This window comes from Taeniopygia guttata, chromosome 5, assembly GCF_048771995.1.
Source record: "Taeniopygia guttata chromosome 5, bTaeGut7.mat, whole genome shotgun sequence".
Classification (NCBI taxonomy): Eukaryota; Metazoa; Chordata; class Aves; order Passeriformes; family Estrildidae; genus Taeniopygia; species Taeniopygia guttata.
Window position 1 is genome coordinate 37,511,608 of NC_133030.1, and position 18,393 is coordinate 37,530,000.

General features: G+C 33.6%; 2 long non-coding RNA genes across 10 annotated transcripts in view; one reads left to right on the top strand and one right to left on the bottom strand.

Moving 5' to 3' along the window:
* Positions 1 to 18,393, bottom strand: part of LOC121470102 (uncharacterized) — a 223,939-nt gene that overhangs the window by 176,465 nt on the left and 29,081 nt on the right. Inside the window, exon 1 of one of the 4 annotated variants that reach the window (XR_012056391.1) lies at positions 222 to 5,720. The exons of the other annotated variants lie outside the window; for them this stretch is intronic. This is a non-coding gene — a long non-coding RNA (uncharacterized lncRNA). Of the gene's footprint in view, positions 1 to 221; positions 5,721 to 18,393 lie in introns of those variants that run through there. 4 annotated transcript variants of the gene reach the window in all.
* Positions 1 to 18,393, top strand: part of LOC115495544 (uncharacterized) — a 252,952-nt gene that overhangs the window by 151,706 nt on the left and 82,853 nt on the right. For all 6 annotated transcript variants that reach the window (XR_012056395.1, XR_005980699.2, XR_012056398.1 and 3 more), the window contains 2 exons: positions 6,687 to 6,771; positions 9,580 to 9,708. This is a non-coding gene — a long non-coding RNA (uncharacterized lncRNA). The remainder of the gene's footprint in view (positions 1 to 6,686; positions 6,772 to 9,579; positions 9,709 to 18,393) is intronic.

Genomic DNA, 18,393 nt, shown 5'->3' on the forward strand with positions numbered 1-18,393 from the left:
TGAGATCTTCTGAAACTCCATAAAATAACTAAAAACCCCAAGCAAAAAGCACAAATAAAAAGCTCTATGTAATTTTTTGATATATTAGTGGTCACACATAAGCAAAACTACAGTCATTTCTCAGCTGTTTTCAGACCCCAAATAAAATACTTTTTAAATAGAAAAATAAAATCGTGGTTTTGCAAAATGATTGGGCTGTTTTTATACAAATGTTCACTCACCAGTTCGGAACACATGGGAAATAAAAGATGGTCCCTGGATTTTATCCAGAACATCTTTCAGCTGAAGACAGTTGAGCTATTCTAGTCTAGAACACGCAATTTGATCAGCAGAAAGTCTTCACAAGTATGTTTTGGAGGAAGATGCATGACGTAAAGAGCAGGCATTTTCTAAGTTTAAAAGGCCATCACATCCTTTTCCTTTCATTCTTGATAACAAGCCAGATCTCAAAAGATTTGTGCAAAGCTTCTAGATTTTGTTAAAACATTAAAACTCTCCTGTAGATTTAAACCTTCAAAACTGGACAGTATGAGGACAAAAATAAAGCCCAAGACTTAGTCTTTTCCATCTTTCTAGAAATCAAGGTTCTTTTTCTTAATTCTTTTTATGGACTGGCAAAGATCAGCTTTTCTCAAAGAAACTACTCATTTAGAAGCTATCTCAGGATTTAATTTAGAAGATGCATGATGGGAATAAGACTGTCTCTGCACACGTGGTTTTCAGACCACTCCTATGAAAGCAAGGAAGTATTTCCAGTGATATAAAGTCTAATATTTATGGTTTTCATGGTTACTATATTAAAATCCTAGCTCACTTTAGGGAAAAATCAAATATGATTGTCTTTATTTCTCCATGATGGAGAAATTTATGTTGTCAGAATGATGATACCTGAATCTTGATTTTGGCACTGTTTGCTGTACTGCAGCAGTTTTACACACCTAGTTAAATATTCATGATAATGGGGTATATATATTTATACTATAAATTGCAGAGAAGAGAAATGTTTACAAGTATAGAAAACTAGGATACAAAAAGCATTTTCTAATGGACAATACTTTGATATGGAATTTGTTCTCTTGTGTCTGTGGGTACCTCACCATAAATATTTAGTCCAGATGACTTTCTTCGATACCCTAGTGGAGAATTTAATCCTTTAACAAAATCAAAAAGGTCCATCTTCTTCTAGGTCATAATGTAGACTGTTTCTAACCACAATTCAATGATTGCCAAAACTGTGGTCACATGTGCATTTGGGTAAAGCATACCGCTCATGTTTGATAGCTGGTATTCATTCCCATGCTTTATCAAAGACTCCAGATTTAAGAAGATGATGCACCAATTGCCAAATGGTCTACTTGAAGATCATTTGACTTTTATGCAACTTTTATAGCAAATTATTTCTATGTTCACTGGCACAGTGTTTTGATTTGTGCTGCAGTGGTATGCAGATTTATATTTCAATCAAAAATGCACTTGTGTAGATTTAAATACTTTACTAGATGTTTTACTGAATATTTCTGCTCCATTAATTTAGAAGTTAAAAGTTCAATTGTAATTTTATTTTGCTTCAAAATAAAGGTTGATTCAGATTGATAAAAGAAACAATCTTATTTTGTGCAACAGCAAATGTCAACAAAATAAATGAAGATACTCAAACCTCCGGTCTGTTAACATTATTTTAAATGCTTAAATAACAAGAGAAAGATTATGATTGGGATTTAACACTTTATTTTTTTTCTCCACTGACCTACAAAAACTCATCTCAGATTAACTTTACATTGAACAAGACCATCAATTTTTTAATGTATTTATGCTGTAGTATTGCAAGCACTGTCATGTATGATATTCATTGATTTTTATTATAAAGGCATAGACTCGCAATATAGTTTTAGGCCTCAAGTAATCTTTTAGTACCAGTGTAAAGCAAAGGAAATATAAACACAAATAATGGTAGCTATGAACATACACTTAGGACAAAAGCAGATCCAATGGCTCCTACATCCAATGGCATGAATTTGCTGAGTCCCTGGACAGACAGGAAGTCTATAACTTTTTGCAAACAGTGACTTGCTATTCTAGTCCAAGTGAATAGTCTGTGGATTAAAAGACCACCAAATTAATCTGAATATTTGTAGTTCTTCATAAGGATATATCAGGAAAGTGATTTCTTTCAACCAAGAGATACAGCATTATCTTCATGGTTAACACTTTTCATTATGCTATACAAGATAACTTTGTGATCCTATAATTATTTTTACATTCATTATTTTAGAGTGTGCAGAATTTTCCCCCCTCTTGCTAAATAATGAGTGACCTGTTTTGAACTATACAAGAGTTTTGAAAGGAGAAACTATTCACACATGAAGGAGTATAGAAAAGCTGTGATTTTCTGCTTGACTTAAAATCAGTTTATGATTCAGTTATAAGAAGGTTAATCAATCTGAACTAAAATGGAAAAGAATACACATAGAAATGCAAAAAGAGATCATTATTTTTTCAGAATAACATATTTATATGCACACAAACTGATGAGATGTTTTCTGTTTATTCCTATCATGAAAACTCTATAAGCTTTATACTTACGATCTTTGGTTACCCATAACTGAGGAACACTGCTTTCAAATGAGACCTTGTTTTGCAATATGGCAGTTCCTAAAACATTCTGACACAAAAACATATGAATTAAATAAAGAATCCACCTATCTCTTGACAATGTTGCATTAAAAACAAATTTATAAATATTTTAATGTATTAGCAATTAGTAGGCCTGTTATAAGAAATAATACACTAAAGCAGACAAAATATTTCTCCTCTTAAAAGTAAATTTATTCCAAATTTCAGCTTTATTAGGGTTAGCTCTCCTGTATAAAGGAAATATAATTGGATTTATTTTTCAAGGGAGACTATAACATCACATCTCCAAAAAAAAAGTATTTTCTCAAGAGTTCTTAAAGGTCTAATGAGATATTTACCTGTATTAGACTATACCCACATACCCACAGTGTTTGTGCTTGTTAAAGCCTTTCAGTCATTCTAAGCTTAGGGAAATAGTGTCCAAATGTACCATATTTAGCTTCTATCTCAAATTCTCCCGAGCTGTCAATTTAGGTGTTAAAGAGACCATTTGTAAAGCTTGGCTGGGATTTGCCATTATTGACTGGAATGTGTGTTTATCATTACATTCAATGATGAAAGTGGAACATGTAGCATATGAATAAATGTCAGCAGATGTTTCTTTTAAATGGCCTGATTTCAACCTCCTGTTGTTTGTCTTGAATACAAATATTAAAAAAGAGAAAAAGGCAGAATTTTTTATGACATAAGTGCAAGGGTAGTTATATTAAAAAACAACAAAAATAATGATGGAAGTCAGAGAAGAACGAGGAAAGTATAATTAATAAGAATTATGTTGATGCTTTCATGCTACTATCTGGTTTGATATTATAAAAGACACAAGAACAGCAGTTCAGTGTGGGATATATCACTCCAAAATCACTCCATAAGTAGTAAGGAAAACTTGGAGTCTATTCTCAGAAGCATATTACATAAGGTTCAATAATTAAAAAATGTTATAGAATTGTTGTAAAACTCCTTAAACTCAGAGCACCAAGAAAAGGAGATGTCACAGAAAAGAGGCCTCTACATGCTTTATCCTTGTTTGCAAAAACAAATATTCCCTTTAAAATAGTAATTTTTTAAGTGCTTGAAAGACTCTCACTGATTCCAGTGCTAATACTACTGCATGTGTAAACTTGAATGTATAAACGTTTCTGCAGTGTGTGGAAATGAAAATAAAGGATTTATGTGGATCTCCTCTTTTTATAACTTTTTTTTTTAGAATGATAAAAATATATATACTATATAGTAGCATATAATAGTATAAAAACCAACACACAACTGTCTGCTGCCAGGACCATATTCTACTACTCTGCTTCACATGGTGGTGTCCCATTTTGTTCCATGGGACTACCCTGAATAAAATAAATGCTCAGTGTGAACAGTGAGTAAAATCTGGCAGAAATTAGTATGCAGCACTGTAAACTCAGCAGTATTCCAACTAAATCAATAAAGTGAACAGAGACAAAATTAAATCAGCTTTGTGTTTACGGGAATGTGTTGCATTTTGTATCATCTAAATTATAAGGTATCAAGGTGTTGAATATCTGAAGCCCTCTGTCTTTACGAGAGATGCAGGTGTTCAAAACCATTGTAAATCTCATTTTTAGTAAACAGGACAGCTTTAAAATGATTATATTCCATATGCAGATAGCATCATAAATCTGCAGGGAATTTAGGATAAAAGTAAACCTTTTTCTGATACTGTTTCAATATGTCCCGATTAAAGAAATAATTTCCTACCTTGAAGTCTAAAATAGTAAATGTGTTTCTATTGTGTATATATGTGATATATTTCTATAAGACTGTATCTAATGACTGTAATGTGTGAGTGTTTTGTAATTAAATACTGAGGACTATCTCCAGCTCCTGTCTAGAATTATATGATGTATTTATTAAGAGTTTCATGAAAACCACATGTAAACTTTGACTATAGAAGGGTTGGAGTATCTCTTTTATTAGGCATTCTTCTCAGCTGACCATTCATACTGCTTATGTCCTAATCACAGGAAGTGCAAAAGATGTCTCTTAGACAAGATAATGACCTTTACAAAGGTAATTTACAGAGAGCTACCTGTTCACAGATGCACAATATATACCTCTAGCAGTATATATAGACTGCATCTTGATTTTCAAGAACTTCTCAGTTCAAGGATAAGTCCTTTATCTGTTTTTCTAGTAACAAAAAGAGAAAAATATATACTTTTATAACTTATGATCCAAGACAAACAATGGTCATTGGTTATTTGTCAGTTTCTGATTGGATCTTGTGAGAGTAATTTTGGCCAGCTTTTTCCTGGAAGTAAGGAAAAAATATTCTCAATTTATTCCCTTTTGCTTCTGATAATTTAAAAAATATGTCCAAAAATATATCCAATGTCACAGAAAGAAAATCGAGTTTACAAAAGAAATTCAATACAAAAAAAAAAAAATAGTTTTTAGGCCTATGATTTTTAAAAAATAATCTCTAAATCAGTGAAATCTTATTTTAATTGAATTAAGAATTTTGTACAGCTACCAAATATGAGTGAACTGCCCTACCCAACCTCAGTTTAGTGCAATACATCCAAATGATAATCACTCAATACTCACTTTAAGGAAAGGTATTTCTTCTCCTAAATCAGTGGACCAGAAACTACAAGTTTGCAGAATTTATTCCACTGCAATGGAATTAATTTATTCCTTTCCCAAATCAGCTGGTAGTTGAGCAAATATTTGTAGATAATTACAGAATATAGAGAAATACAGTACAGAGATACCTGAACAAATATAAAACATAATAACAAATTTTAAGTGAAAATATAAATATATTCTATAATAGTTAAAAATATATAGACATATTGAATGAAAATATTGTCTAACTTCAAGCAGTAAGTGGAAAAGCAGAGGGAGAATTGCAATTTAATTATCCTGGTCTCCATTCTGGAATGTAATAAGCAGATCAATAATGTTATCTCTATAATTGCATTCCAAGAATATCATGCTAGTTGTTTTGCACTTCATACCCTGCAGCATTTCCTGTTAAGATGTTTTCAGAATGTTTACAGTAATTTCTGTTCTTAGGCCTGGATTCATCAAAACACTGAGCTTATACTTAGCATTATTTCCACAGCATGAGTAGTATATTTATGTCTATGTATAAATGTTTTCTGGAATAGAGCTGGTTATAAACATGCAAAATGATTTGATGAATTTAAAACAAAAACTAGAAACCCAATATATCTTGACAAAATATGTTGTTTCTTCTGGAGTATCCTCAAATGAAGATATCTTCATATGATTTTAAGTCATTATATAAAATATATTAATTAGGATATGTAATCTTTAAAAAAATAGTAAATTAAATAATATTAGAATATTGATTGTAGACTTTTCAGGTTCGTCCTTCAAAAATCTGTAGAGTGCTGACTTTCAACAATCAGAAAGCAAAGAAGTAATCTAGGAGGGAGGCTGCATTTTCCCTATCTGCTTAGATCTTGGCACATTTGCTCTTCAATTGCTCCTCACCCTTCAGATAAGCTTGAAAACAAACTTCAACCTTTCAGCACTGTGCACACTTCACACATTCTTTCACTTCAGCAGTTAACTCTTACATCCTTGAACAGAACCAAAACACACACAAAAACCATTCCGTGTTCTCACTCTTAAGGAAACAATAATTGTAGGTCAAGGTCACTTCAGAATTACTTAAATTTCTCTTGATTTTTTCTCTCCTGTAGTTATTTCACTTCCTCTTTTGCCACAGAGATTTTAGAAGTGTTTGTGTTCTTCCTCCCTGCTTCCTCCAGTAATATTTTAGACAAACAAATATAATTCTGAAGAATTTTGAGGTTTATTTCACAGAATATTAGAAGTGACAGGGTGGATCTTGTGGAGCTGCAGAACCTGTGGGAGCAATTCCCTGATGTGACGCAGTGCAGGGATATGCAGAATGAGGCATTGCCTTTATGGGAGACTTTTCTATATTGCACTGATTAGGTACCCTAGTTTTTCATGTAAGGAGTCACAAATCAACAAACCTTACTGGATGCTGGGTTGAGTATTAATTAAGATCTTGTTTTTTAACACAGCTCCAGGAAACCTTCTTCCTCTGTTACCCTGCCTCTGCCTTGATGAAAGAGAACAAACAGCTGAATATTACTCCCAATAAATCAGGTGATTTTTCCATTTCTTCTCACAGACTACTTCTAGATAGTGTTTAGGATCCTCATTCTTCATTTTTTGGTTCAACAAGAGTTTATAAGCATTATTGTGGAAATTGTACATAACACTTAAGTTTCACCCTTAACAATAGTTTGATTTATTACTTTTGGTCATTGTTCAAATCCTCTTGTATCTTGAACTTTTGCAATTTTTTCCCAAAGTGTAACCTTTTGCATTCTGAGTATGGACAATTGTTTTGTGTTGTTTAAAAGGTTTTGTTTGATAAATTGATTTTTCAGTAGTCAATATGCATATGGTTCTTCTTGCACTTGGCCTCTGTTTAAAATCATGTCAACTTTAAATAGTTACAGTAGGGCTAATGCAAAAAGTCAAAAGTAAAACATGACAGAATTTGCTCATTTTCCTTGTCCATGAATATGTTCTTGTGGCTCATATTACATGCAGATGTAATGCCTGTGATTCTCCTGCTGAGTCTCCCAATCTGTCACAAATTAGCTCAAAGTTTCAAGGAATAAGCCAAAGCCCCATTTACTCCTACAGGATGCCTGTTTTTTAAGGCTGAGAGATGATCTAGAATTAGAAAATATCCTATAAAAGTCTGGGGACAATTGTAAAGACTGAGTATTGGGCGATATTAAGAAATTAAGTCTGTGGATAGACTCCCTAGACACTCACAGTATTCCTAATGTCCTCTCCAAAGGCAGTGGAGCAGTGGATGACAACCCATTTCCAAGCAAAGTGTTCTAATCATTGCAAAATCACTAAAGAAGAGCCAAGTAGTATTTCTCTTCTTTCTAGATGCACTTTAAAAAATTGAGTCCCCTCAGAAGAAACCTCTGTACTTTGAGGTCACCTAAATAAGTGGAAGCAGAGCACTTGCAGTGAAGTGACTACAGAGAGGCTTGGTTTGCTTTGTCTCTCATTTCTCATTCTGCTTAACATTCCTTATGGGCTGTCTCCAGGCAGCTCCATGACTGGTGAGTGGGAAGTACCAAGGACATGTTTATGTTTTAGTCATGGAAACACCCACAATGCTGCAATAAGCAAGCAGTCTGATTCTTATCCCTACATATGTTAAGTAAATGAGGTGAACCAAAGGAACAAAGTTCTAGCTGAAACAGAAAACGTGGGTATAACTGTCCAGCTTCTCTGGACAGTTCAGGCAGAACTACAACTCTTTTTGTTTTGCAAGTCTGGTCTGACAAAGGCATTTTGGTGTGAATCAACATTCTTCTGTTCCCAAATACAAATAACTCTTTTCTTGTTCCAGGTTGAATATTCTTTAACTGAATGCACATGTATGTCAGTAATGATAACTCTCAAAGTAAACATGTATTTACCATACAGTGCCTCTGTACAAGGAAAATATACACTAACCCTGCAGGAATTTTTATGTTACTATGGACTTACAAATTTTTTTTCTTCTTTGTGCCTTGGCAATGCATTCATACTGAAGGAAGAATAGACACCTTAATCCTGCTTGGCAAGATTTCCCTTTAAAGCCTTACACCCAAACAGGCATATGTAGTGTTTGTTGAACTTTTGCACTGGACCAATCAGTCAATTGAGGTCTAAAGTAAGACTTCCTTTTCTTGGCATGCAGCAAGGCAGTTTGATGATCAATAAAAGAGTCTGATGATCAATAAAAGGCTTTGATAGCATATGAAGCCCCAAGTATAAAAGCCATCTCAGTAGTCATATCAGTAGCAAAGGTTGCTACTGCATTTATTTCATTGTAGTGTAATTCAAATAATTTGAAAAAAAAAACTGAATATTTAAAAAGTTCTCTTCTAGAGAAGAATTAAGGAATAAGTCTCTTAAGAGTTTCTATTAGACCTGGCTCTCTTTGTGTAGAATTCAGCAGTAAAATGTCAGTAACTTCAATAGGATCAGGATAAGACCCAATGCCAAGCTTGTGTGCCAAGCTTCAATATGAGATAAAACCCTCTTTTTTTTACAGTCAATTTAGCTACGTAAAAATTCTTAGTAGGAAGATATTTGGAGTGCTTAAATGTTATTAATGTTAACAAGGCTTGTCTATTTCTTTCAGTGTTGTTCATTAATAGAATAGAAATCTCAGAACTTTAGAATACAAAAACTGTTAGTTTTTTCTCAAATTCACTAGAATATAAGTCCATTTACCTCTGTGTGTGATTTTATATTTGAAACTTCAGCATGATATATTATATAAACTATAGAAATGGTTCCAAACAGTTACAGCCTTTATAAATTATAAGAAAGAACAAAGAAATATACTAATTTATATAGAAACAATCTAATAGTTCTCATTTATCCATGTACATTACGAAATTACATTAGTTACAATCAGTTATTTCAAATATTTAAAGAAATATATAATGGTTTACTACCATGCTAAACAACATAAGGCACTATTACCCTTATGGCTAATACGATCAACAAAACTAAAATCGTAAAGCTAAGTTGTGTACCCAGTTAAATAAATAAACTATTTTAAATGGTGTAAGAAAGTCTTGCAACATGTATTTTAAGGATGCAAGATCTTTTCTAAATGGACAGCTTGTAATATAAGTACCAGGACAAACCAGTTGCAGTTTTTACTTTAATTTTCAATATCTCCGTGCGGAACAGGATTTGTATTAGCATGACATGGTTTTGTAACAGCAGTCTTTGCTTTTGTCTTTTTCCCATTTTGCCTTTTCCCCTCTCCCAGGTCTTTCTGCTACTGATTATGAGTTTACAATCTAAACCTTTGCCACTTTCAATGAAGTATTATTCTATGAACGCTTCTTTGTCTTTGATCATTTGGTTTATCTCTAGGACCTAAAAGGAAACCCTAAAAATAACTTCAGATATTCTGCAGAAGTAAGGAACCGGACATAAAAGCAGAAGAGGCATCAGAAAAAGTCAAGACTGTACAGAGCCCATGGTGTCACACTTATGACAATGGTGAGAAGATTTGGTCGAGTTGTTAGAGCCTTGTGGTCCCTACCTTGCAAAGAGCTCTGAATGTACCATTCTAATCACACTACAGACTCTTCCCATGATCATAAGGAAGAAAAATGATATCCAGATTTCCCATGAATGTTTTTATAACAAAATGAGAGGTTAGAGTCTTTGGTTAGGTTTGTGCTCCATGTATTAAGGAATAACCGTGTCAGCTACCAGTACTTTTCCCATAGAATGAAGTTAATGAGTTTCCACAAAATGAATACAGTGTATGGTAATCAGACTGTGGTACTGCCAGCCTGTGAATGTTCTGTTCCATGTCCTTTGTTCACATCACACTCTCTACCCACACTGTGCCTTGGGAGTCCACCTATCTGTAAAGGGAGGACTTTACTTGGAGTACTTTACTTTAAAGGGACTCTTTACTTTGGTGCTCCTTGCACCGTCACAATCACAAAATAAGTGAATGGTCATTATTCATGAACATCCACACATACCTCTTGTGATATGCCATGCTCTAACAATTAGACAATTAGTCAGTTAAAAGGAATGTCCATGTTAATCTAAACTTTGAAAAAAATCAGACTGGTTCATTAACTTGATTGTTTACTACACTAGGGCTCACACCTGTGAGCCCTTACCTACAAAATGGAATTGTCCTCTCTCATCAACTATGATTCTTATTTGATTATTTTATATTCTTTTATTTTATTTTTTTCCAAAGATCAGAACTTGTCATTCCTGGTGCTTCATTATTTTTTCTCTTAGGAAACTATTTTTGCTATTTTTCATAGTCATCAGTTTTCATTATTCTTACTTTCCTAGAACCATTGGAAATGGTTGCCATTTTTTCTACTCCTTTGCTAGGTAAAAGCAATTGGCTGAGGATGATAATTAGACAATTGCAACTGGGCTGTCAACATTTTAAAATATATAGGATCCAGTGCAATATGTAATACAAAATGCAATAGTAAAGGGAATATTTCTGCACAGGCCAAGATTGTATCAAAGGATGTGCTTTTTTGAGATTGTGATGAATTTTTTCAAACAATTGTTTCACAATATAAAGAAAAATGAAAGGAAGTAAAGTTAAACACTGTCTTTCTTTGAATACATACAGAATAAAATTTTATGATATTGAGTAAATTTATATTTCCCTACAGAATTTTCATGTTTATGGCTATAAAGATATATTTCTCATGCAATAATACACTTTGAAAAATAATGAGGTCCTCTGATCATTTTCCTCCTTATTACTGGATAGCACTTCCAGCACTATGCAAGCACAGTTGGCTACCCAGGGACCCTGATGCCAAGTTGCGGAGGATATTCTTGTAGCAGTGACAAATAGCTTGCTGGTGGGCTGTGCAGAGTGTTGTTCTGGCAGCAGTGAAGTTGTCTATGTGTCTGTCACTTGGTTAGGCTACAGAAAGTCTAGGTGGTTTCATTTTTTTTTTCTGCCTTTGGAGAACTTTGTTTTAAACTTGCATGTGTTTCTGGTGAATTAGTTCATTTGACAGCAAGGTTCTTAACAGACCCCTCAGCAGTGTTACATGTGAGTACCTATATGATGAAAGAGAGAAAAAATCTTCACAGTGCCATACTTGTTTTCCATACAAACCTACATGCTGCCATTACAGCCACCCACATATCATTTGACAACTCACTTATGCATCAAGCATCTTAATGAATCAAGACTGAACTACACAATGTCCTCATATAAAGCCATGTATTTCAAATGTTATTCTGAATGTATGCCTTTCTAGTGAAAAATTTGGGTAGATTGTGTGATCTGTAAACAAAAATTTGTGTACGGGTTCTGTTTTGCTGCTCATAATTCTCCTATTGAAAGAATCCTATGTTGTTGATTTAAATTTAAAAATACAATGACTAAAGTCAGCTGACTACCAAAAACACAGTAACTCTTAGTAGATAAATTAGCTTGTAGACCTATACAGACAATCCCTACAGTGTTTTTTGACTGCCTAAGAAAGTATATAATTTAAAGCTTCTTGATAATTTATGGGTAAAATGCAAAGTAGCTGACACTGTTGGCTAAAAAGTGAATGCTCCTCCCATTGTACTTCTGAGTTTATAATTAAGGGTAAATGTAAAATTTAAACAAAAAACAAAACAACAAACATATTAGGTATTGTATTTAGAAACAGGAAACAAAGGCATCAATATTTGTATATAGATGGAGGTATAATTTAAGATCTTTGGAAGGGTAACAAATCTACTATATAATAACTCTGCTGAATGATGTAAGCCTAGACTAAGTAAAAGGAAGTAAACGTTCTTTTTATGAAAGTCAATATACATTGGCAGTGTTTTAAAAGGACCTAACGGGCTTTTAATCTTATGAAGAAAAAAAAAAAAGTTTATTTTTGTTCTTTCTGTGTATATAGATGCATTTGCTGATTTGATTATCCATATTGGTAGATCAGGTTAAATGTACTTTGAGAAAGACTTACATTCTTTAGTATGTCTCTGTACTGATTTTGCACTCACAAAAAATATATTTTTTTAAATTACCAATATAAAAAAGCAAAAAAAAAAAAATCTGCTGCTGGTAATTAGAAAAATAATCAAAGAACTCCAAGTATAAGTACTTGGAAGAGATGTTGAAAGGTATTTTAACATTGTAAATTAAGGGTACGAAGAGGAAATTTCAGCTAAAAGTGATGTTTGAGTTAGTTTGTTTTCATTGTGTCCAGTGATAGTACTTAAGTCAGCCTCCTAGACTACATGGGTATTGCTAAACTAAACTCATCAAATTTGCAACTACAGCTTTGCCAGAAACATTTTGAAAAGAGCCGACAGCAGAGATTTTCTAGCTTTCATCACTTAGAAGCACAGAGTGAGGCTATTGATCTTAAAATTGCTGGGATTTTCGAAGGAGTCTGCTTGTTTGTTCTGTGCTGTTGTCACTGAAGTGGTTAAAGCTTTGTTTGTTTGTTTTGGTTCTGAATGGCTCTTAATGGATTAAGCTTTCCAGCTTTCACCAAAGCTGAAACTGTTTATTAAAGTATCAAGATATAAACTAACCTCTGGGAATTTTAACAAACTATATAGGGCCGTGCAGCCCTAATGACGTATCCCTGTGGATACTTTTGAAGGCTTTGATGTGTTTGTTTTTCCAACTTATACCATACCGAATTAATTTAGTTGTTTTGGGGAAAACAAATCTACGTGAAGTTGGACATTATAATGAAATAAGGAGTATTTTCCCTCACAGATTTGATGTACAGATTTGAAGCTCTGCTTCATCAAATCATAACCATGTGCACAGAATACTGTAATGAAATATTTAGAGTGTTTTATTGGCACTAAATATTTTATTATTTCAGATATTTACAAAAATTATGAAGAAAACCCTTCCATCATATTTAACCAATAGATGAGATATATTCTAATAAATGACTGGTCTGGACATGGATAGAGATATGCTAGAATCTATAAAATTAATCTCAAATACATTACAGAATACATTAGGCTTGTAATTTCTAAAATCAGATTTAACCAAGTTTTCAAGAGAAAGGTTTAAAATCTTATCTTAGAGTAACCCAGTAAACTATTGGACACAGAACTGGTAGAAAATATAATTCACAAATTGACTGGGTATGGTAGACTAAGCAAAATCATTTAATTTCCAAATTTCAACAGATCTACATTTTTCTTGTGATACCAAGCATCATCCTCATATCTGTGTCAGAAACATATTACCTTACTCTCCAGGAAGGGCTTCAAAGTCCTTAAGAAAAATAAAAGAAATATTAAAATCCAATTAGTGTTTTTCTTCAGGTGGAAATACTTAGCTGTATATTAATTCTTTAATAAATAAAGTTCTAAAACAAAAATCAATAAAAAATATTTACCAATAACTGTAAGTGGCAGTTTTTGGATACATACATGTGTCTCACAAAAGCATTGGAGTTCTGGAGCAAAACCTCAAAAGTCCTCTTACTAACTAGTGTTAATTGAATTTTAAAAAATAGTATGGAAGGCTGGCAGAAGCAAAAGTGCTTTTGAGTGAGACTATATCTGAAGAGTTATAGATTTAAAGTAAGGTTAGGAATGTTTTTTATAATGCCTCTGTTACTTTTGAAAAACACAACTTGTTGGACAAGCAATTATCATTGTAATATTTCATATCCTAATGATATACTAATGTTAGGAGACACTTCTTGATGTGCAATATACTGATGTTGCATAATTTTTTTTTCTCGTATGGTAGTGAGGAAAGAAAAAATATTTACTCCTCAAAATTTTCACGCAGGTTACATTATAGGGATTATTGCTCCAAGTTCTCAGTAAGAACTTTGGAAACATTAAAGGCAGCTTTTCTTCATTTAAGCACTTTTTTTTTTTTTTCCTGATAGATAAGAAATATGAACAGCATCAGGAAATGCCACTGTTTTTCTGTTTACTATGAAAAAGCCATTTACTACAGGTACCCCTTTGTAACCACTTTTGGAAGAAAAGTCTGGCAGTATTAAAACGAACTGTATTATGTAATTTATGAAAAATGCATACACTGAAACATTCATAAATAATTACAAGAGTCATGCAGTAATTAGTAAAAGAGCCTTCAACAGCTGACGACTCAAACTTATATGCTATGTGAAACATCACACAGGGCTTATATAACATTGAATGGGTTACATACTATAAAAAGCACCAGGAATTGGAAGAAATCAGCTTTGACCTAAAGTTTTGTGTATGTTCTTCTTGAAACAGTCTGATTCCAGTGAAAAAAACAGAAATACAGTTACAGAACTGGAGCTGGAATGGGACATCAGAGTATCACAAAAATATATTTCAATTAGTTCTTTTTCTATCATAGAAAGTTACTCTTTTTAAATACCCTTTTGTGTCATTGTACTAAGAAAAAATACTAATCTATTATCTGAGAGTATAACATAAGTTGTTTTATTATTTTATGTCTTTAATCTATAGGAAATAATGGACAATACTGTGGTAACGATATTAATGACAGTGGGAATGTTTTGCGCACCTGTTTATGTTTAAATACTTTTCCGGGGTTTTTTTTTGCCACAATTAGTGGCTACTGATTTTATCTCACTTAAATTCAAAGTGCTTTGCAATAAGAGTTTATTGAGATAGGTGATAGATAGATAGACAGACGGATGTATAATAAATCATGCATTATAAATGGATTTATGTATAGTTCTCTTGTTTCACAGAATCAGAGAAAGGTGTAGATTGAAAGGGACCTCTGGACATCACCTTGCCCAGCCCCTGTGCCAATGCAGGGTCCCCGTGACCTCATTGCCCAGGCACATATCCTGATGGCTTTTGAATATCTTCAAGGATGATAACTCTACAACTTCTGTGGTCAACCTTTACATGAATGCTTTAAGTGTTTTAAAAATACATTTAATATATTGACATTTCCCTTCATATGAATTTTCTAAAGGATTTCCTAGCAATTTACACAGTCAGAGTTTGTTACAGTGGTTCAATCAGCCTTCAAACTCTACCAGATTATTTGATTTGATTCTGATGTAGACATATTACAGCTTCATTAGGCGCAAATAAAAATAAAAAAGTTTCTAAAGAGTATTTTGTATGTGTAGCTTGACTGCTTCTTCTATAATGTGCATTCATACTTACATTTTTTCATCCTAGGACACTTTTTCACAATCAGCTGAGAAAAGAAACCATTTATCCTTCAGAGTCAACAGGAGCTACATGTCATTCCCTGGTAGGATGAATCCTTACAAACAGTTTGACATTCTGGGAAATACCACCAGTGTCAGCTGTTATGCTGCTAAGAGAACACAGGTGGAGGAAATGTGGATGCAAATGATGTTAAATTGCAGTTACCTTTTCAACTGCATTTAAAGTAAAAATTGAGTCAAGATAATTTTTTTAGTACATAGAATATTACTGATAGTAATATGCCAAACTCACAACTATGCTGTAAATAAGGTACCTACTTCTATTACTATCAAGCTGAAGTAATGCATTTATGTGATAGAAAATTTTCCAGGATATAGGATTGCATTCAATATTTAAAGTTTACTTCTGTCATTCTAACTCCTGTTCCCTCTCCTGTACATGGCAGATATATCACAGGGTGAGGAATTTCTAAGTGATATGCAAGTGCTCTTCTTCATACACATATATTCAGTATTTATTCAGATATACATCTGTGCAAGATTATTTGTGCCTATTTTCAGATTTTAGCACTTGCACATGTTATGCTCATAAGTGTGGAAAAAGAGCAAAAAGAGCTTGAGAAACATGAGACCTTCTACATTGATTCAGAAGAAAATAATGAGCTCCTTCTCTGTACTTTTTTGCTACTTTAAAAGGTTCTCACTTTCTGGTAGAGAGCTGAGTTGAGAGCTTAGAATCCTCATCTCTACCAGCTCAGTTGTCTTCTGAACTTTCCCACTGCATTAGTGCAACAGTGGAAAATAAACATGGCTGAGTCCTTCAGCAAAATATCAGATTATAACAGTCTTGATCCTGTGCCCTTCTGATCTATGTTATGTCCTTGTCTACAACTCCTTGGCATTAGTAGACGCGATCTTCTGTTTAAAACTTCCACAGCAAAACTACTTTAAATTCTTAATTATTTGGGATGGAGTTGAAATCAGCAGATGCAATGAATGAAAGTTAAGTAATAATATGTAGGAATTCAGATCACACCATATAATACAGAAAACTTCATTTGAAATATTCATGACAAAGTTGTAAAGTCCTGGTTTTCAGCTTTTATATAAACTTGAAAGGTGAAAACCTATGCTTCTAGAAAACCAAGTAAACAATTTAATGACTGAGGCTAGGAGGGTGTTTGCTTTATTATGCATATGCCTGGTTTTCAGTTGACTATTCAAGCTGCAAAATGTTGCAGTCTTAGGTGCTGCACTGAGAGCTAAATGCTTCTTCCCTGTTTTCTCATTTTAACAACATATTCAAATTTTTGGGAGACAAAAAGCCAAACAAATAAATCCAGGAACAGGCCTCTCTTGAAACAGACTTCCCAGACTAGTGTATATGATGAGGGAGTTGGATTCTAATTTGGTAGGTAGGCAAAGAATCTTTTCTTCAAGGCTGTGTAATATATTACTGATATCCAGTCAAGATATTTGAGTTGTTTCTCCCCTAAGAAAGCTGTCAGTGTTCATGTAAGCTATATCCATGTTAGCATTACAACATCTGTCATACTTGCTGGAAAAAATCCCCTTATACGCTGCTAGACTTCTCTGTTTTATTTTGCTTTTCTATCTAATCTATTGCAGTCAATCATGTAGCAGTTGCTTATCTTATGAGTCTAAAAGTTGTCACAAGTTCTATTTGGTTTACTTTGCTTGCTTAGCATATTCAAGGATAGCATTACTCTGGAAAATAAAGTGCATAACAATCTTGATCATATGGCATTTAATTTTCTGAGATCAATATCCTTTTTCTTACTAGGGATACCAAACATGCCTAAAGACTTATTAGTTTCTTATATGATAGAATTACTGATTTATTTTGTTAATCATGAGACTTGGGACACACATGAGAGAGAGAAGACTCAAAATGAGAAACCATATTTCATCAGTATATAGGTAGGAAGCCAGTGAATACTCCTTTCCTAATCACCATCACTTACTTTTCATCATAGAATTTTAATTGCAGCAGGAAGAGAATACAGTGGAAGCTGTGCAAAGATACATTTTTTTTTAGTTCTGGTGATTGACAGCTATATGCAGGCAAGATCTCTTGTCCCCATCCAGGCCCTGAAAGGAAGAGGGCATTCATTTTATCCAAGTCTATGATGTTAGTAGACCAGGCACTAGGTTTCCACTGAGGTCAGTGCAGAGTGACAGAGTCCTTCAGATGCCACATCAGAAGACAGAAGTTAAACTCCTGTGTTGGGTGTTCACTAAAAGAATCACTTCCATTCAGCTCCCTAGTTGAAATGTGCCAAGAAATGTAGGAAAAAATGAGAAAAGTAAATAACATTCCCTAATACTAGTGTAATGGATAGTGTAAACCTACTAAATGCAGTTAATCTAGCATCTCCTAGTAGCAGTTGTTAAATTATTACTAACTTTTCCCATTAGTAATCCCTATGCCTTATATCAAAAAGATCATGAAGAAACTGCAAATCCTTACTACTTGGCAGAATCATTCAAAGTAAATATTATGCAATTGCTAATTAAAGCCCATAGCCTGGCCAGACCTTTGGTCTACACAGATATGCAGTTCTAACATTATTTAGTCAATAAGGTGGGATGCTGGGGCATCAAGCCTGCTGGTAGAATTTCAGAAGGCCCTCAAGGAGGCAGTACGAGTCAATTGGCTTCTGAATGTAATTCACAAACAGTGAAATAAGAATTAGGAGAAGGGAAATGTTACTCTTCTCATCCTTCATCTGCTCATGCATGTCTTCTGGTTATCCGTATAGGCTAGCTAATACAGAAGTCATTTCCTCTCTATCCTTTGACTGGTCCCTGCTCTGATCACAATGTATGCAATATTTTCCACTAAGAAGGGATGGGAGAACTGAGCTTTTGCTTAGCTACCAATAGAATATTCCATGTACAACAGAAGAAACACAAGATAAGGGAAGATGAGGAAATTTTACCTTTGAGTAAAAGATTCAAAATCAGCAGAGATATACCAGTTGTTGAGACAGTTTTGTCCTGGTACTGAAGGCATAAA